This window comes from Desmodus rotundus, chromosome 8, assembly GCF_022682495.2.
Source record: "Desmodus rotundus isolate HL8 chromosome 8, HLdesRot8A.1, whole genome shotgun sequence".
Taxonomy (NCBI): Eukaryota; Metazoa; Chordata; class Mammalia; order Chiroptera; family Phyllostomidae; genus Desmodus; species Desmodus rotundus.
This window is the reverse complement of record NC_071394.1, coordinates 102,084,075-102,106,067: the sequence shown is the minus strand read 5'-3', so window position 1 is coordinate 102,106,067 and position 21,993 is coordinate 102,084,075. Positions and strand designations below refer to the sequence as shown.

At 42.1% G+C, this 21,993-nt stretch overlaps 1 long non-coding RNA gene across 1 annotated transcript; it reads right to left on the bottom strand.

Moving 5' to 3' along the window:
• Positions 1-19,535: 19,535 nt before the first annotated feature.
• On the bottom strand, positions 19,536-21,570 carry LOC128781549 (uncharacterized). Its single transcript, XR_008427567.2, has 3 exons — positions 21,477-21,570; positions 21,056-21,149; positions 19,536-19,644 (listed from the first exon to the last, which is right to left on the bottom strand). It is a non-coding gene; the product is annotated as an uncharacterized lncRNA (long non-coding RNA).
• Between the last annotated feature and the right edge of the window lie 423 nt (positions 21,571-21,993).

Here is a 21,993-nt window from a genome sequence, read left to right as displayed (position 1 = left end):
AGCTGAAAAAGATAGGGCTTTGACTTCTTAAAAAGCAAAATTTAATCCGTATGGGATGAATAAGTTTTCCACTTGCAGAAAAAAGTTCTTTTCACCGGCTGCGTTCTCATCACTGCTAGGTCTGTGCCTACAAAAAGGGTGTGTGTACAATGTGTGGAAAAATAGCAAAACTACTGGCAAACATATTGCACTGGTGAAATTTCTGGCTTTCTGTACAATTTGAATTTCTGTCTGGGCTTTTCAAGTCATAATATAGATGCTCAAGTTACAGAATAACATTCTAAGACAAATAATTAACTTTAAACCCAGGAAGTTGATGGATTTTTATTCTTTTGCCCTTAAGAAGTTCTGAACAGCACAATGTAACTAGTCTTCTGCCTGAAGTTTTTTTTTTCTTACAGTTATTAAATTGACCTGCAATAAGTGGCAAATTTAACATTTTATTTAACACTATTTATATAATTTTATTATCCTCTCCCTCAACTTTACTTATACATATTACAAATGTGAGGAGACTGATATTTTGCATTGAACTTGCAATCTAGACTTAAAATCCTTGCCTCAATCCCTTGTTGGTGGCATAGTTCTGAGAATCAGCAGTCCCTTGATTAACTGCGGTTTCACAGAGCATTTATCTGAGACCATTATCGCTAAATGGTTCCTAAGTAATTAGCCCAGACCCAAATCAAACACAAGCTGTATTTGTAATTTTTCATTTGTTTTTGAAGCCAAAATGCCAATACCTTTTATATGAGAACAAGAACACAAGGAACACCCCACAGAGGTCCAAATGAATCACTGGACTTCAGAAAAACACATATTTCACACATTACCTTGAGTTCAAACTGTCGTGAAAAGACAGAACAGTGTTCATCCATGATGATATGTAATGTAAATGAATCACCACTCTTTGGAAAAGCTCTTATAAGCAGAAACCAAACCTTTTTTTTTTTAAATCTCCTTTCCTTCTTCATCAAGTAAATAAGTGAATAAATACAACAAAAGTGGGAAAGGCTGTGGGCACAAAGAAGTTCAGCATGGGGTTGGTTTTAGTTCTATAAAACTGGAAATAGGAAAAAAAACCTTAGTTCTAACAGCAGGGGTAAGTTACAATATGGTGCAGCAGCAAAATGAAATATACTGCAGACGATTAATGTCTAAAAATTTTTTCATAACAGATGGAGAATCTCTCATTACTTCACGTTATAAATAAAGGTCAAATCCATCATTGTAAATACAATATGACCTGAATCGTGGGGAAAACACACAGTAATCTGGAAGGAAATGTATCACATCATCAATAGTTCTTGGCTTTAAGTGCTGAGATTGGGTTAAGTTTATTTTCTTCCAGTCTCGTTTTCTAGATTTTCTATAATGGGCGTGTAATTTTTATTTTTGCAATAACGAACTTTTTGAAAGACCCAATACATGTTTTCTTACCTCATAGGCACTCCCAAACCTCCTTGCTCCTGCCTTCTTCTACTGTAGAATCTGGAAAAGCTCAAATGGCCACTTTTCCAGCCACTGTGTTTTAGCAAAGGCACAAGGCACAATTCCAGCCAATGAGATGTGAGTGAAAGTCGGATCCCCTGGCCTTTACCCTTCCTCCCTCTTCTTGTCTAGAGTGTAAACACAGTGAGTGATGGAGGCTGCAGCAAGCCCCCAGGAGCCAAACTGGAAAGGCCAAGAGAATCACAGATCCTGGCTGTAGCACCGTCAGGTGCTGAATCAAGGCCCGCAGCTGCCAGTGGTTGAGACCACAGAAAGTGTTGGAGAAAGCTGTGCGGCAGCGAGGCCAAGAGCAGAGGTTCTCAGCCATTATCATGTGCAGAGATTTTGTAAATATAAAAGTTATGAAGCATGTGAGAAAACAAATCATGAGAAGACAGTCACCAGATGTAATAACCAAGAGAAATCACATCTCAGGGTCTATAGCTAATAGAAAAACATAAGAGACTGTAAAATAAGTGTACTTTAAACATTTCTCAAAAAGAATTGAAGAAGAAAGAACAGGTGATATTTTCAAATGAACCAAGTGAAATGCTGAAAATGTAAAATATAGTCATTGATAGAAGAATCATAGTTAAGTTAAATAGTGGACTAGACACAGCAATGGAGACTTAGAAGAGCAAATAAAGAAAAGGACACAACCCCCAAAAAGAAAGAGATATAATGCCTGAAAAAGATTTCAGCTGCCTGACACATGGGATGGGGAGCTTTCATATGCACTTAATTCAATTTTAAAAAAGAAGAATAGTCAGCATGGAGGAGAGGAAGTATCACTAGAACCGAAGACATATGTTTTCACATTGAAAACACAGTGTTTCCTGAGCAAAATTAAGCTATACTTAACTATAATACTTTGTTGTAAAAATGCAGACTATCAGCAATGAAAACAACAGCCTAAAATAAGCAGAAGAAAATTATTTATTACAAGCCCATGGTAATGAGACTGACATTAGCACCAAAAAATGCCAGAAAACTCAGTAATCATATCATCAAAGTTCAGAGGGAAAACAATGTGAAACTAGAATTTTACACCCAGTTAAACTATTATTACAAATTAAGGGCAAGATAAAGAGTAGCAACTATGACCAAGGCTTTCAAGGAACCAACATAAAAGATACTGCCAGTTTTAGCTGTGACCGTTCTCAAGAGGTTGTGTGAGCCACTCAGGATTCTCCCAGTGAAAAAGAGTCAGGTCTGAGGAACTGGAGATCCTATTGGTCCTAGTGAGTGGGGAATCCCAGGCAAATTGAGGATTTTATCTAGACAGTCAAGAACAAGTGAACCTTGAAGAGCAATCATCGGCTTAGCATTAGTGCTCTTTATCCATCTGGAATTCCTTCAGTAGTTTGAGAACTGCAAAGATACACATAGTAGGCATGCAGAGGGCCCAGCATGCACCTACACTGTGCTTACCCTGGAGTGCAAACACGTAGGAGCACTCTCATCAAGTCTTTTTGTACGCAAAGGGCAGAAAACCCATTCCATGATTCTGGCTTTCTCTACCTTCTGCTTACTCATCAACTAGAAATGGTTTTCCTACCAGACCCAACTGTATGAATTTTTAGTTCAGTATCAACTACCAACAAAGCATAATCTATGTTTCTCTAGTCTGAATTCTCAAGAGAGACTGATTGCCCATTAGCCAAAGAAAAATTTTCATTCCTCTATGAAGGTTCCACCTCTGATCCTATCAGTTCTGGCCTGCATAGCAGCAACTATTGGCTTGCCTACTCAACAACCATTCTGCTACTAATACTTTTTCTTGGTAAAGAAGTGTATCCACCTCTCACTCCTATGACCCTATCCTGAGCCCAAGAGTATATTCTGTTGGTGTAAGTCAATAATAGTGACTAAATCCCCTTCTCAGTGATTGGTATAGGGGAAAGAGCATATGATCCACTTTTAACTATTGATTCGTAAAATAAAGTCTGTTGGAGGATTCTTAGATTTCTTTACTCTTAATGAGAATACAGCAAAAGAGAAATCCCCATCCCCCCAAATACACACACACACACACACACACACACACACTTTCTTCTTCCATCTGAGCAAAATTGTGACTAGATGTGATGATTGAAAGTACTAAAGCCAGGTTGCTACCAGCCTAAAGGCGAAGCCAACTCATGAGGAGGATAGGACAAGAGAAGCATAGGCAAGTGGAGCCAGAGTTCTAATTTATGCTCCTCATTTGAAGACATCCCATCTCTGAACTTTTTGTAATGAATGATAATTAACTTCTTTATTGCTTAACCCAATTTCGTTGGTCATTTGCTATTACTTAAAGCCAATACATCCTAATCAAAACTAACATAGACACCCAGGCCAGGCTTTCATCAGAGGTCATTGTGGGGGGTGGTTACAACTCCCACACAAATATCCACTGCGCCACATGGACTTGGGGAGCATGAGGACTGAAGATGTCCTAGGATATGCCATTTCAAGGGAAGAAAAGTTATAAAGAACAAGTTTACTTCGAGAATAAGTAGGGATGATTCTGGGTGCAGTGTGATGGTTGTCATTTTGATTGTCCTCTAATCTAGTGTGCATAAACATGTTTATATATGAGTTCCAGAATGAGTGCATTGTAAAAAAAAAGTGAAAAATACCAACAACTGTTACAGGTGGAAATGGGGTCCTTGCGGTGTCACAAGAAAAGCATTTCTGGGGACCCACAGATGGGAGGTTGAGGTGTTGTGGTAAGGTTTATTAAAGCTGGAGCAAACACAAAGGACTGTCCTGGGTTCAGCTCTGTCCTGCTGTGGAAAAAGTCCAGGCTTGTCTTCATCAGGCCTAGAAACAGGGCCAGTGTCTGGAAATTCTGTGCCATGCCAAAGCTTAGTCCAGTTTAGTCTCTGTCCCCATCTGGCTAGCTTAGTCTGTTCCCGTCAGTGTTTCCTCTGGTGCTATGCCCAGGCCTGTGCTTGGAGCCTGCTTGGACTTGGCATGGCTGCAGGACCCCAGGCAGCTGATAGACCTGCATGGCTGCTATGGAGAGAGAATGTGGAAGCGCACAGGCAAGCACATTACTGAGAGAGGGAAGGAGAGAGAGAGAGAGAGAAGGAGAGAGTGTTTTGTTAAGCTTGGATTATATTATCTCAGATTTGGGAAGAACCAGGCACTCTTTCAAAATAACCAATTTACTTCCCAATTCTTCACAGGCTTGCTTTGGGTCCTTCCCCTAACCAATCCATTTCCTAAATCTTCCAGGGGCCCTTATCAAATTCAATCCTTTTCCCAGGCCAGACAGACAGAGCTTTGTGGTCAGCTCCCCCTGTGCCATCTTGGCTTCTATTGTGCATGTGCCTGGCAGAGGAATTTCCCCTTTATTGTTTATTCCTCCCCTACCTCATAGTCCAGGTGAGCAAACCAGTTGCACCTTAGGGAGATTGAAAAGCTGGTCCTTCCTCCCTACATGTGGGAGGGAAGGGTGTTAATCCCCTTGGCAGAGCAATGTTGTGATAGCCTGGGGTAACTATGAATGCTGCAACTTCTAGACCCACCATCTGATTCAGCAACCCAGTCCGTCAGGTTCAACAATGTCCAATTCCCTTTGCTCCCCCCTCTTCCACCAATATTTAGCTACTTACACTGCACAACTATCTAACTAAAAGCTCCAAGATATACTGAGAGGTGCTAGTAGCTTTGTGCCATGGCCTGTCTGTGTCAGGAGATTGGACTAAAGTTTCCTGGGAAGGTGGAGGAGCCTTTAAATCTTGGGCACTAAGTGGGCACAAAAATCCCTTTTTGGAACCAGGCACAACAAATGGTTGGATTTTTTATGTTTTTTTTTTTTTTACTTTATTTTTATTGTTTACAGTTACAGATGTCCCCATCCTCCCCCTCCCCACAACTTTGGATCTTAAATGCCAACTCAGAGTGATTCCAACTGACTATAGTTAGAAAGACTCAGGCATGCGGGAATGCATGATCAATAAACAATGTCTGTTGTGGAACTGGCTGGGGAATGGCGGCACACCTTCCACATACTCGCCCTCCTGAGTCCCTTCTGTGATGGACCTCAGCCAACCACTCCCTGCATCACGGTGAGAATGCCCTCCCTTCAGCACCCCATGTTATACATTCAAAAATCTTACATTTTTTACTTACTCTTAAGCAAAGATACACTTACAAAAGTGCACTGTCTCCAACCAATCTCATCACTGTTAAACAATCCACCAAACCCAAGAGCCATTCTCATCATATTTATCGTCCCTTATACTTCAGAGTACTTGACAATCCTCAACTCGTACTATTTCTTTAAAAACAACAGCACTCCACCTAGTGAATTTAACTTCAGAATTTTATTACTTTTGTTGTTTTTAGTATTATTCTCATCTCCCTGCTTCGTCCTGAAGATTTTAACCATAAGTAGTTTTGACATGCTTCAAAGCTTCTTTTGTTCTTTCAGGGAGCTTTTGGAGAGGGTCCAAATTCACAATGTCTCTGTGAAACAAGACCAGAGAGAATCCTTTGAATTTACTTCCACAAATATTTCTTGAGTACCTACTTTGTACCAGGTGCCATGCCAGGTACAGAGATGAATAAAGAAGGAAGAGAAAGTATCATTTGTTGAGATTCTGCTGTGCTATGTAATGTGCCAATACCCTGCTAGGGACTTTGAAGGGTTTCAGCTCATTTTATTCCTATAAGAACCTCCCAAAGCATCATTATCACAATTACAGCTGAGGAAACTGAGGCTTAGGGAGGTTACATGACCCACCCAGCCACTCATCTAGTGATTAGTGGAGCTGGGATTTGACTCAAAGCCCATGGTGTTTCGATGCACCACAACATAGGACCGAAGGACAAGTATGGCTCATAAGGAAGTGGGAGGAGGCATTCTGAGAAACTTAAAGCCATAACATTGCCTAATGAGCCGTATGAAAGTAGGCCAGTTATCACTTTATAAATTATTTATCTAACCACTGTGCTGTATACCTGAAACTAATATAAAATGACTGTCAATTATATTTGAAAAATTACATTTTAAAAAATGAATAAATAAAAATAAAGGCTTCCACTAGGAAAAAAAGTGGGCCAGTTCTAACCTCTCTGAGCCTTAGCAGCCCAGTCAGCATGGGCTAGTACCTACCTTGCCAGGTTGTGGAGAGGATTAAAGATAATATAAATAAAGCACCTAGCACAGGGTAAGTCATCTATAAAGAATAGCTATTATTATTCACAGCTTTGTAAATTACCATTTCTCAAAAGGACAGGAGCCATTTTCCTATACACTAGATTCTTAGAACTTACAATGCGTACGAAGTACGAAATCTAGGACCTAAATTAACAAGATTTTGCTATATGGCCTTGAGAAAGTATACGGTTATTTGAAGAATCTCAGGACTATCTGCAAGAAAAGAAAATCCCAAATCAGAGGGAAGTTCAGAGACTTGCATTCCTCCTCCCATGTCCTCATTCAGTAGAGCTACTGGCCAAGAATGACAAGAGGACTCACCATTGCTGAGCCTGCTCATGAATTTGCACCAAAAGTGATCAGTGATATGACCACCAGGTCTGGCCCCCTGGAATAGCCAGACATCTGTAGTGAGAGGAAGGCCGTTATCTACACTGCCTGGAACCCCACTGCAGATCTTTACAGAAAGGCACAAACTCACATTGGATCAGGCTTTGCTTAGCCTCCCGGAGTGCTGACTTTGCTTATGCCAGGACAAATGTGTCCCCAAATGACAAAATTGACAGGACTCTTGTCTCTGCATTGAAACCTGATGAAAAGCAAATCCAAACAATTCTGTTCTCTCAGGAGTCCTCACATTTCTAAGCTGTTTAGTCCTTTGTCATTCTTTAATTTCTGTGGCAGGAAGACTCCATCCATGGTTCTTCTAGTGATATTCCATCCACAGTGCAGCGTGAATGCTCAAGGAACAGGCTGCCTCTCTAGTACAGAGAAGGATGATTATCTAAGTGGAAGGACTTGAATAGAAACTGAAAACTCATCCCCATTTTGGGCCACTCAAAGCTCCCCCCTCAAATGAAGTTTTTTCCTTATCTCCTGTTACTGATACTACAAATTCTCAGCCTCCCCAAACTTTTTTATGAAACAACCTCTTAAATACAGGGAAAGAATGGAGATGGTTGCACCACATTGTGAATACATTAAAAACTACTGAATTATATGTTCACTTTAAAGTGGTGAACTTTATGTTATATAAATTAAGTCTTGATAATAAAAACAAATTTTTAAAAAAACAAGGGAAACGCAGCCTTGGGGAACTGGTCCTTGGGAGGCCTGGAGGGCCAGACTCAACTGTAGAGCTCTAGGGAGAGCCTCCTGTGCTTCTTACATTCTGCTGCATAATATGTCTATTTGCTGTAATTTTTTGAGTTAAATTTACTTACCAGTTAAAATACTTAATGTTTATCCCCTCATATTCAACTCAATTTAAACCCCAGAAAGATGTAGCTTAGTTTCTGGGGATTCGGAGAACCTGGGGCAGCACCACTGGCTTTTGGGCTTCAGATGCATGAGAGGAGAGCCAGGCTTACCAGGGTGTGAGTCCCAGAGTGGGATCCTAGGATGCGAGTCCCAGGGTATGATCCCAAGGTGTGAGGCTCAGGGAGTAGATCCCAGGGTATGATCCCAGGGTGTGAATTCTTGCTATGGGACCCTGGCCTAATCAGGTCACTAGAGCATCCATTTTCTGCTGTTAAATCAGGAATCCAGCACCAACTGTAACATGAAACATGTCCAAATAAATATGTTTTATGTCAGAGGAATAATTGGCAAAAACTAAAACAATCACAACCACAACAGCCTCAAAACACCACATATACAGATGATTACACTCACTAGACAGTAGCTCCAGAGTTGAAAGATCTTATCCAAGGCAGGAGACCTCTTTGAGGTAAGCAAAGAGCAAACATTTAATGGAAAACTTCCAGGTAAATCAAGAAAGAAAAGTTCCACCCACTTGGATACCTGTGAAGGCCAAGATTAGGACAGATTTCTGTAGATGGAACAAACTATGGATACAGACTATGGTCAAGAACAAAATGAATGTCTTCAAGACAGTACTTGCTTTAATAGGTTAAGTGGTAAAGAGGTGAGTGCATCAAATAGGAGATTTCAATTGGAGAATCCGCATCCATCTTAACCCATCTAAGCAGCCTCACTTCTATGCCTTGGCCCAGGGCACAGAGGGCTAAAGCTCAACTCTATAAATGCAAATGTGCAATAGATGTAGTCATCTTAGTGAGGAGACAGGAAGGAGCAATACATGGCTTAGCCCTGGGCAGGAAAGGGGCCCCAAGTGGCCCCAAGCCTGGTGGGGCTCTGCTCTTTTACTGCCTCCCTTGGAACTGTCTAACTCCCCTTCCCCAGCCCCCAGTGACTGGAACTGGCTGCAGCCAGCAGTGCCATCTGAGGAGGCTCCTCAAGCTAAGACTAGGATACAGAGGACTCAGTCCCAGTTTTTCCCCTTCTCAGAGCTCTCTGATGTGTACCCTGAAATTGGGGTCAACCAGATGTCCAAAGGAGCTCTGGGACTTGTGCCCGTGTGCCCCCAGTTGTAGGACGGCAGCCAGGCAAGCATATCACTCTTATTAGTTGGTACAGTATTTCTCTATGGGATCATGCAAGATCAGGCCCCTAAAATCAGGCTAACATGCTGATTCTGAGTGACACATTTTTCACAGAATAAGTTCAGGACTCTGAACTACCAAAAGTTCATCACCACATGTGTGGGCCCATGTGTCAGCTCTCACCCTTCTACATTCTAGTCTCAGTGCTGCCTCAAGTCTACAACATCTGATCACAGCAGGTGTCATTTACCCTGTATGTTCCCCACTGCTGGGACCCAGAGCAGTTAGCCAAGCCGTCACAAGCTCCATGCCATGGAATCAGCAGTCCTCTGAGGAAAGTCTCACTTAACTATATTCTCACAAGGCTTTGGAGACCCTTGCTCTGCCACACAAATGAGCCCTTCCGATCGATGTCCTCTCCTGCCACCAATCACTGTGGTGACATCATGTTCTCCCAGGTCATTCTTAAGCTATGCTGGAGAATGTACAGACATGACTGGCACAATGGCTAAGCCTTGCTTTTCTCACTCTATCCATAGACCCCTTGCGTATCTTCTCTGCAGGTGAGGGTGTGGTCCACATTGAAGGAGATATACATTCTAGAAATGCAATGATGACAGCCTTAAAAATTCAAGAGAAGATATGATCAGAAGATGTGTCATTCTACATTTGTGTTATAAAATCCCAAATGGCGGAGTAAAGACAGTTTATTCAGTAAATGGTGTTGAGAAAATTAAACAGATACATACAAAAAAAGAAACTAGATCACCTCCTTACACCATACACAAGAATAAAGTAAAAATGGATTAAGATTTAAATGTAAGACTCAAAACCATAAAAATCCTAGACGTAAACATAAGCAGTTTACTTAGATATTTCTCTATCCAATATTTTTTCTGCTCTATCTCCCTGAGAAAGGGAAACAAAAGAAAAAAATAAATAAACAAATAGGACTACATTAAACTGAAACACTTTATAGTGAAGGAAATCATCAAAATGAAAAGACAACCCACTTGAATAGGAGAACATCTTTGCCAATGATACATCTGATAAGAGATTAATATCCAAATTTTATAAAGAACTGATACAACTCAACACCAAAAAAGTAAATGATCCAGTTAAAAAATGGGCAAAGGACCTGAGTAGACACTTCTCCAAAGAGGACATACAGATGGCCAATAAACATGAAAAGATGCTCAAAGTCACTAATCATGAGAGAAATGCAAATTAAAACCACAATGAGGTATCATCTCACATTTGTCAGAATGGCTGTCATCAATAAATCAGCAAACAACAAGTGCTGATAAGGATGTGGACAAAGGGGAAACTTTGTGCACTGTTAGTGGGAATGCAGACTGGTGCTGCCACTATGGAAAGCAATATGGAGTTACCTCAAAAAATTAAAAATGGAACTGCCTGTGATCTAAAATTTCCACTTCTGGGAATATATCCAAAGAAATCTAAAACATTTGATTCAAAAAAATATGTGCACCTCTATGTTTATTGCAGCACTGTTTACAATAGCCAAGATTGGAAGCAGTACCCATCACTAAATGAATGGATTAAAAAGCTGTGGTATGTTTACACGATGGAATATTACTCAGCCATGAAAAAGAAGGAAATCTTACCTTTTGCGACAGCATGGATGGACCTAGTGGGTGTTATGTGAAGTGAAATACCAGAGAAAGACAAACACCATATGATTTCACTTATATGTGAAATCTAATAAACAAAATAGAAACCGATTTTAAAATAGAGAACAGTCTGACAGCTGTCAAACAGGAATGGGTTCAAGGAGTTGGATGAAAAAGATAAGGGGGTTAAGCAAAAAAAAAAAACAACCCCCAAAACCCTCATAGACACAGACAACCGTACGGTGATTACCAGAAGGACAGGGGGCTAGGGAGAGAGAGGTGGGAGAGAGAAGTAGGAGAGGGTAAAGGGGGATAAATGGTGACAGGAGACTTGACTTGGGGTGGTGAACACACAATTCAAATGATGTGCTATAGAACTGTACACTTGAAGCCTATATAATTTTAGTAAACAACATAACCCAAATAAATTCAATAAAAATAATTTTAAAAATTAGAATTATGCTAAACCTGGAAAATAAATCAATAAAAAAATTCCAAATGGTCAATTTAACAAGACCAGAAAATAATCATTCTCATTTTCCTGTGTATTCATCAACAAGCAAATTTTACAGCTTTGAGGAGAGTCATGAGAAGCCAGTATTCAAAAGTGGCATGATGCACATGCGGCATCGTAGGTGACCGTGTGACCATCACTAAATAGTGACTATCAGGAAACTGCAGAGACAAGTAGATCTGTATAATGTTTCAATACAAACAGCCACAGTGTTTAGGGTAAGGGCAGCATTGCTACCTTTTCTTCATGGTGAGGGGTATAAACTTAAGCAGGAATGGTGCATTTGGCAATAGAGAACAAAAAGCGATGGTTCCTAGACCTGAGCAGGAGGAGCTGGTGCCAGGACACTACAGAGTCTTCCACAGGCACTGATTGGACAATAAACAAATCCTAAGTGCCTCTTCTCCACCCATTTTTCTATGTTGCTATTGATAAATCACTATATTACAGGTGAGCCCATAAATCCTGTAATTCTTTGTTTTAATCAAATTGTTTATGTAGAGAGCCCGCGAAAATTATTTACCTATGGCCCTGCATACACAGGGGTGTCCAACCCGCAGCCCACAGGCTGCATGTGCCCCACAATGGCTATGAATGTGGCCCAACACAAAATCATAAATTTACTTACAACATTATGAGCTTTTTTGTTTTTGTTAGTGTCTGTGTACTTAATGTGTGTCCCAAGACAATTGTTCGTCTTCCAGTGTGGCCCAGAGATGCCAAAATGTTGGACACCCCTGGCTCAGAGCTTCCCTAGGCAGGAGTGCATATTTCTGAAGCAGAGCAGTGGGGCTTGTGGGAAGAGTTGGGCAAAAACATGCTTGGGTAAGTGCACCCAAACCTGAGGACAGGAGAACCTGGTTATAGAGGTTTGTGTCCCCTTCAAATAATCTTCATTAACCCCCCACCCTCAAGAGTCTTCTCAATATAATAAAAATAATGGAAAAGAAAAATGAACAGACTAAATGTTGGAAGACTTTAAGCTAATGTCAAGAGGAAATCTAGCAATATAGTTAAAAATAGTAGCTACTAAAGCCAATTTTCCTGGGTTCAAACCCCCCCACTATCATTTATAGTCATGTGACCTTGAAACTCTCCAAGCCTCAGTACTCCACCCTGTAAATGGGGGAATAGTACCTCAGTGAGTACTAAATCAGTCGGTGTAAGTTGTTATTATTTGCTTATGGAGGGAAATGGCCAATCTGATGCAGAAAAAAATCCTATAACTGCTTCTAGAAAATCCAGTTAATTATCCCCTTTACCTTTCTTTTTAGTATACTTAAACCATTGTTTTTTCAAATAATTTTAAAGATATGATTCCTCCAATTTAAAATCACACTATATTCCAGTAAGGATGGACAAAAACAAATAAGTTCATGCTTATAAACACTGGTGAAATTGTAGAGTTGCAGAAATAAAGAGAACATCACAAAATTAAATCAATAAAAAAGGCAGATTGACTACAGAGCAACAGCATTTGGGTTGATAATAGACTTTTCCAGAACACAACAGATCATATCTTTAATGTAACAATAGATAGCAATTACCATCCTAGCATTTTATACCTAAATATTCTATCACTTAAGAATACAGTGAAATCTTTGTACTTTTTAACTTTAATGGCATACAATCCAAGTAAAAGCATAAAGTCTTCCTAAGTTCATGCAACTTCAAGGCAACCTCTGGTGCCCTACCCTTTAATCAGATCGTCACCCCCAAGCCCTTTCTATATGGAAATTAGCAACCACCTTTGACTGAAGACTGTATTGAGAATGCCTAAATCCACACTCTAACATGAGAAAAATATAAAAGTTTATGGGGCATTAAACCTATGTATTTTGCCACCTAGCCTGAAGCAACTAGTGAATAAAATTATGTGGTCAGTTATATATGGCCACATTTCAAATATTGATGGTCCAAGCCACTATAGCCTACCTGGACTAACAGGAAGTCCCATTTTTTGCTGCAGCACCTTCCCCAAACTTTTCAGATTTATTTATTTTCATATGAAACAAAAATATGCCTAGATCTGCCCATTGGTGGGTCCTGGGTAAGGTGATGTTCCTCCCCAGAGGGCCCAGAGGACTTACATACACACAGAACCTCCCCTGCATCCACCCTCAGCTCTCACCCACCCTGTGACCTGCCACCTCCTGCCCATCTCATGGATGCTCCTCTGCTCCTCCACTCTGGAGACCAGACTACCATTTTTTGGTTTCTTCGAGGCCACCTTCAAACTACTGTCTCCACCACTGCAGGTCTCCCTCTGACCTCAGTGGCTCCTTTCTCCCCAAGAATGTGGCTGCTTCCCTTCTGAGATCCAGTTCACTCACAGAGCTATGTGGGCCCCTTGTGGTACAGCTGGGAACCACATAATTCCTAAAGGGCTTTTTCAAAAGTCATTTTGTTTCTGATATACATTAACCACAAAAGAACTAATTCTAAAGAAAAAAAAGAGAGACAATTATGTGACAAAAGGCTCAGAACCATGAAATAGATGCTGATTATAAATATAGGCTTTAGGCATTATGAAATGAGGCAGCTCTAAATTTTCAAAGAACAAAGAAAAAGCAAGAGGATTTTTTAAATATCAAAAGGACTTTCAGGTTATATTTAGTAAATTGACTAACCTTTTTAAAGGTAAAAGTGAATTTCTGAAGCCTAAGGCATTCATGGGATTCTAGAACACTGTGAGTCTACAAGATCATCACTGCCAACCTCCTCCCTTCACTAGGTGAGGAAACAGAAGTGTGCACGACTTTCCCAAGGTCATGAAACAGTTTCATCGTTGTCAGGATTCAAATCGGAGCTCCTCCCTTCTTCAAGTCCTTCCCACTCATTCTACAGTAGGAGTCGCTTTCTCAAATGGGCAACAATCCCCATAATTACATGGATGAATATATGATGGTGGCTGCTGTGGAGGTGGTGATGGTGTTATGTGTATGTTCCGGAAAGGTAAGCAGTAGGGGACGATTAATGGGCAATTCAAGGGCAACTCAAGGGCACATCAGCCAAAGCTGAGATTCACTTAAGATTGGGCATATCTAAGAAATTTTTGGAATGGGGAACGAGATGCAACAGGTATGAACAAATCAATTATATGTATCTATAAACCAGAGAAATACTACAGCAATGGAGGAAGCAACAAGGTCATAGGATTTTTCAGAGTGGGGAATTGCCATGCATGTTGGATATTCCCAGGATGGGGAAAACCTAAAAGTGGGCTTCTTGAGAGCACAATTTCTGGAAACATATCGATACTTACTGATTGCCTTTCCCTGAAAGGCTCTCAGCTAGGCCTGGGCAACACAAAGGTAAGCAGGAAAGCAAGACAAGTTCCTGTTATATACCCTATCTCTAAAAGTTTTTGTCTTTTGGGGTTTTTTAATCATAAGGGAGTTGCCTGGCTAAATAAGACCATTTGCCAATTTCTGCCCACCTATCCCGGAGTAGTGGTGCAGGCTGGAAGAACCCTGGTTATCTCTTGCAGAGAAGTCCGCCCCATTAAAAATTCATCCACTTTGTGGCCCACAGCGCCACCGTGTGGTAGGCACCTGTCGATTGATGGTGCACAAATTACAACTGAAGCAGCAGGCTACTGTCCACTCCGAGGCCAACCAGCCATATGCAGCCCAGGATGTCTGTGAATACGGCCCAACACAAAATCGTAAATTTACTTAAAACCTTTTCTTTGCTCATCAGTTTTCATTAGTGTTTGTGTGTTTAATGTGTGGCCCAAGACAACTCTTCTTCTTCCTGTGTGGCCCAGAGACACCAAAAAGTTAGACACACTTAAACCGACATATGACTTCTGGTCCAGGAACTCAAAGCACTTTGTATGGATATTGTGCTGAACCAATGCAAAGAAAGGCTGTTTAATCTTATGGTGCAGTGGACCCTTAGTGATTGGCTATCAGGCCCAAGTTCTCACCCATCTCCTCTGTAAAGTCTCCAACTACAGTCAGAATCATGGAATCAACGAGCAGTGGGCTCCCCACCCCTTCAGACCACCCATTTGACCTGTTCTGCTGATGGTCTCTGCTGAGTATGAAACACAGCTTCATCTTCCACGAGAGCCTAACAAGGACCAGCTGGTGGTAGTGGCAGAATGGTTCAGATCATTATTTATTCTGGGATCCGTTCCTTCCATTCACCACCCTCTACCCCTTAGAAACATTTTTTCTGTTTGGCTCTTTGCTTAGGTTAACTCTTCTCTCTTGAACCATGAGACCAAAGTATCTTCTCTTCCCTAAATTGTGGGTTCAGATTTCTAGGTGGTGAAAAACCTTTTTCAGATTGTAACCATAAACCTATTTCAAACTTGTAGTCAATGTCATAAGTTCAGTTCACTATTGAAGTTACCTCAGAAAATACAACAAATTAAATTTTCTCTTTTTACATTGAATCATGCAGTCACAGAATGTAAGAGCCATCATGGTTCATAGATACAAACCAGTTCAGTGCTTCTCGAGTGCCAGGCTGTGGATCAGGTACTCACCACGTTTTCATTTGTCCGAGGTGAAAGGAGAAAAACGAGGGGTGCATGTCATTGTGAGGGGACAAGTGTCTATTCTCGGGGAGTCCCGTCGTTTATTCCAAGATGACCGCAACCTTACTTTCCTGGTATTAAAATGTCTGTTACACAACATTTTACAATAATATAATAGTGTCAGTAGGTGGTCACAGTTGCATACTTTCTGTTATGTTCTTACTTGGCAAAGGAAAAGTCAGTAGCCTTGGGTCACCTGCGAAACTTTTTGTTAACAAGACCTACAGCACACTGCCACCCCCACACTACCAGGAATTTATACTACCAGGTTACAAAGAACAAACCCAAAGAGAATCCAGAGTGGCAGGAATTGTGAGGAATGGGGCATTCTACTTAGAAGTGTTCAAAGGAACCCCCCACCAATAAAGGTCCAAGATAGAGTTTTGTCAAGACCCAACTTCAGATAAGAGTTCTAATTAGGATTCCATGCAGACATATGCCAGAGTCATTCACCTTCATCCATACACAGGGATTGAGATGCCTTCATAAGAATATGGTATGAGTTCAACTTTGAAAAAAAGCCAATATAAAAATTCTGAAAGTTAAAAATAATCAGGACATTTTTGTCTCGGAAGATGACATTTCAATGATTAAAAACACTGTAATACCAGTGCCTGAACAGTCAGATTAATACACAGAAAGTCCAAAAACAGACCAAAACACATATAACAATTTACATTATGTAAAGGGGATAGTTTTAAAAGAAAGAATGAATTGTCTAGTAATAATGTTGAGACAAGCTAATGGAAAATAATAAAATAGATCCCTAAGTCACAGCTCACATCTCCCCCAAAAGTCTAGATATATTAAGTATTCAAATTTTAAAACATTTAATAAAAGTAACAGAAAATGGAGATGAACATGTATTAATCTTAGAATGAAGAAAGCCTTTCTAATTCTGACACCAAAGAGAGAAATTACAAAGTAAAACATTGATTAGTTAGGTATATAAAAACTTAAAACCTCCTTATAGAAAGGAATCCATAAACAAAATTAAAAGATAAGTGACCACTAAGGAGTAAAAATAGCATATATAACAATGGATTAATATGTCCAGTATATATAAAAATAATTCTTAGGTATTGTTATTCTTTTTTTATTAAGATTTTATTTATTTACTTTCAGAGAAAGGGGAAGGGAGGGAGAAAGAGAAGAACATCAGTTTGTGAGAGAAACATCAATCGGTTGCCTCTCACACAACCCCAGCTGGGGACCTGGCCCGCAACCCAGGCATGTGTGCTTGCCTGGGAATGGAACCGGTGACCTTTCGTTTCGAAGGCCTGCACTCAATCAACTGACCCACACCAGCCAGGGCAGATATTGGTATTCTGAGGCTGTGATTATGATGTTAAGAGCCAGGACTTTTGTATGGAAGAGATACAGATAGATGTAAGATCAATGAGGTAAAGTAAAAATCCTGAATTTGAATGGGAATTATCAGCATGAACTCATAACATATTTTCTTAATTGTATTTCTTATCTCTGTGCATTGAAAAGGCTTAGGAATGATGAGACCAGTAGCAAAAAGCACCCCCAGCACCCAGATTGTCTATAAATACCACTTTCCTGTGAAAGAAACCAGAATTCCCCAGAGAAATACTAATTTCAGGGCTGAGGCAGGAAATGTACAATATGAACCTGAGTCATCTTTCATACCAAAGACCAAGGAACCTATCAGACTGCTAAGGTCAATCAGAAAGACCTGGGAACCAACTTGAAGGGGTACCAATTGGCCAAACACAGAACAGTCTCAGGATCAATAAAAATAAAAACTGCATTCAATCTCAAGCTCCCAGATGAATGCTAAACTCTGAATGCAGGAAAACAAAAGAGAATTTTCTAAATTGAACTATGTTGAGTAAAAGGTTAAACAGCAACCCTTCGCTTTAACAAGATAAACATTCTTTAAAATTCTGGTATAAAACCAAATGAAGCAGGTTAACCAGTAAGGCTTCGCAGAAATCTTCACATGAGTTGTTTATGTCATCATATTACATACAACTGCTAAAGACCTCATAAATAACAACAGCTAAAATTTACCAAAACCTGCTCTAAGTTCTTTATAATCCTCAAAGCTTGGTATTATGATTTTTCCCATTTTTCAAGTGAAAGGACCACTTGATCCTTTTCAACTAAAAGGATCAAGAAGTTAAATAATTTGCCCTGACTGGAGTGGTCCAGTGGGTTGGCTGTCATCTGGCAAACTGACAGGTCGCAGGTTTGATTCCTGGTCAGGGCACATGCCTGGATTGTAAGCCACGTCCCCAGTTGGGATTGTGCAAGAGGCAAATGATCCATGTTTCTCTTACACTTCAGTGTTTCTCTCCTTCCCTTTCTCCCTCCATTCCACTTGCTCTAAATAAATCTTTAAAAGAAGAAAAAGAAGAACTTCAATAATTTGTCCAAAGTCAGAGAGGCAGAGTTTGGATTTAAACCCAAGCCATCTGGCCTCAGAGATCCACTCATTCAAAAAAGAAATATGGCTTTTGTGGGGGGGAAAAATCATGTATATAAAATTTGGTAAATTGGTAACTGTTAGAGAATAAAACCAGAGACATAGGATACCAAAAGCTACCCAGAACCCAAGGAGGAGGAAGCCTGCCTGAATGTGGCATTGGACTGAGATTGGCCTAAAACCCAAGAGCTGCCCCCAGGGTGAGCACCAGAAAGGGCATTAGGGTTCTGGCTACTCACCCCGTCCCTCCCCCACAGTACTCAACTCTGGGCATCCTCAGGGGCTACAGGTGCCAAATCAGTGCAGCACACCTGGTGGTTACCAGCAGCTGATGACACATTGGGCCATCCCTAACAGCTGGCCCCCAGCTGTTCTGAGGTGGCCACTCTGGCTCAACATGTGCCACACCCTGCCACTCCCCCAAGGGTAGTGATGTAGTGCCCAGCAGGTTTGCATGGGGCAGACACTTAAGAGCTGTGTCCCAAGGCCCACCTTGTCCCTAACACCAAATATAGCAAAGTTGAGGCACAGCTTAGAGAAACCCAAACTGAATTTCATGAAACATTAGTTCCAAGAAAATATTTACATCATCCTGAAAGAGGGTCTATACTCAAATAAATTTGGAAAATGCTGGCATGAATCAAATTAAAGACCCTTTCCTCCAGAACTGCACTATTCTCTGTATGTGCACGATAGTTTATGAGAAATGAATGTAGCGTGTAGCATCTCCCACCACAATTTCAGTAGAGATTTCTTTTGCCAAGAAGCAGACGGTTTGGGCAACCTTAGTTGGGTGGGGCCCTGAGCCAGCACGCTGTCTGCTCTTGTACAGTCCTGGAGCGCCCTCTAGTGGTCGGGCACTGAGACCGCAGGGACCCAGCAGGCACCTGTGTCAGGAGCATCTGTTCCAGACACAGTCTTTCCTGGGAGTCAGCTGAGCAGCCCGGCACCAAGCAATAGACAAGAGTCACACACAGTAACTATGCTATTCACTCAAAGAAGAACATAAAAATATATTAAAATCATATTTAAACTCTTAACTATCTAAAGGAAATATAACACAGAGCAATCATTGGAAATAATAATCCCAAGTCCGAGTCTCATCTACACATCCAGGAGGCAGCGTGGTGGCAAGAAGTGATCAGCATCTTGCAAGGCAGATTTCTGGAGCCAGGCGGGCAGCAGGGTAGACTGATGGGACCAATGGGAGTTTATTCGTCCTGCTGTCCACAATGGGTCCTGCCCCAGGTCCCTCCCCATCCCCACTGCTGACAGATGTCTGCCCTGCCCTGGCCAAGGGCCACACCAGTGGCCATTTGTTAGGAACCCAGTGCTGGCAACTGCAGTGAAATCCCAGTCTGGTGAGCCGCTCTACCTCCTCCTCACAGGTTCGCTTTGAGACTTCTGGGCTCTTCAGAAGAAAAGGCAGGAAGACTGGGATCTAAAGTCACAGGGGGGAAGAGGGACACTGATTAATTCCCTGCTTGACCCCCTTCCCCACGCACATACAGTCATACACTCAGTCCTGCCCCTTAGTCTAGAAACTGCCTCCAAATGACAGCGCCTAGGGGCAAGTGTGCCCTCCACCCAGGAAAGCCCCAGGGGAATGAGGCAGAGAGGGCTCGAGTCTCCCTTTTTTAGACATGAATACTGAGGTAGGCTGAATAAGGGCCATGCAAAGGGATATCAGACCCTGAGTCCTGGAACCTACAAATGTTACCTCTGGAAAAGGGTCTTTGCATATGTAATAAACTGAGGACAGTGGGATGGGGACTCAAAGGGGGCTCCCATTCATCTTTCCTAACTGCCTGTCCCCTCTCTCCTCTGCATTCCCACCACCCTGTGCTTGGCTCCGTCACATCACTGAGTCCTGTATCCCAGAGAAGATGGCAGGACCTGGTCAGATCGAACTCAACAAATACCGTGCAAAATGAATGAGTGAATGAATGAACGTTTGAGGCAGAGGGCTAGGAACTCAAATGGAAGTGTGAAAGGCAAGTTAGCAGGCAGGACAAATACCCTTCTTCTGATTTCTGTGCCAGACTAAGAACTGTCCTTTCCTTAGACAATTTAAGACCAGAAGTTTAAACCGGACAGACTTTCCCATATTATGGACACAATTTAGCATATTCTCATACCAAGTGTTCTGTTGTCTATTTGACATTTTGCATAACGTGAAACTACCTTTAAACATAAAATACCCACTTCATACTTGTCCAAGAAATACTTTCCATGAGTTCATGGATGGCTGTTAGTCAAGTTTTTCTAATGCACAGGAACAAATAAAAGGATTAAAATTTAAAACTATTCATCCATGTACCAAACAAAATTATCTTTCCTATTCCTAGAGATACACAGGCCATACTCTGGAAAACTCCTTTGCATGAAGGCCTGTGGGTGGGCCTGCCTGGACACAGGGAGACAACAGATGTGACCTCCCTCTGGCCACATGCGTCCATGGCTGAGGGGATGTGGTGAAAGTAGCTGGGGTACCACCCTGCCTGGGTGGACACAGACCCACTGAGCCCCCTCCACCCCACTCTAAGATCCAATTATAGCAGCCCTGTGGATCTGGGAATCCTCTAGAACTGGGGAGGCCCCAGAACCCAGAAACACATCTTCCTTTGTTCCCAAAGTTCCCTAAGGGCGGACATTGGAGGTTACTTGCCCATGTCCTTTAACCCTCCACAAGAACCACCTGCCTTCCCTTGTCATGACACCCCAGGGCAAAGCATCAGCAGTGACCTCAGACAGGGAAAAGTCTGAGCTCCGCAGAAGGCTTTGTCCACAGGCAGGACTGGCCCAACCTGTTGCCCTCCCCCTGCTTCAGAACAATGTTCATTGAGTTTTACCTCTGCCTGCAGCCGCAGCTCCTGGGGCTGTGGGCCTTCTACCAGCGCTGCCTGGCCCGCCTTCTAGAGCCTGAAAACCAACGAGCTGCTCTCTCTGTGGGAGCAAAGTTCAACTTGTGGTCAAAGCAGGTAAAGCAAAGCAGAGCTAAGCTGCCCGGCAAAGAGCCAATCCAAGCAGGAACATTTGGGTAGGCCTCCTGCTGGAACTCTGGCTGTCCTCTGCTTCCCTGAGGGACCCTGGTGTTCACCCCTGCACTCTCCATCCACCCCAGACTCTGTTTGCCCCACAGAGGGCTTTCAAACTCAGTCACCTGTGAGGACCATACCACCGTGTCACCCTTTCGAACCACCCACCACATGTGCAAACAAACCAGGACCCTCCCAAGTCAGAACCCCCAGGCAAGCCTTCTCACCAGCTTACCTGAAGCCTTGCTGCACCACTCAGAAAACTTCCCCTCCTTCTTCTTCCCCCTCTGCTCCATGAAGTGTCCGAAAGTCCTCCTGGGGACTTCCTTTGAGTCCTAGAAGAGACAGAGGTTCCCCTTTGGAGACAGGGGTGCCCCTCCTTCTTGCTCCCCTAACCCTCTAAACCTGTTGCTGACCCGGGAGCCCCTGGGATCAGTACCAGGCACTGTCTGGTCGAGAAGGACTTGAGTGGCAGAGCAGGCGAGCAGAGGCTTCACATGCTCCCAAAAGGGTGCTGCCTGAGGGTCTGGGAGCCTCAGCAAAATGCACAGAGCAAGATGGTACAAAGGGCCTGCACACAATTCCACCCACATCACAGCGTACGAGGCTCAGAGCATGCCTCTCCACCAGCTGACTGAGTCCTCGGATGGGAGCCCATGGCTTGCTCCTCTTTGTACTTGAGCAACTGTCCTTATGATGGATGAGTCGTTCTCTTTGGCTACCCATGTTTGAAAAAACTACTCCCAAAAACA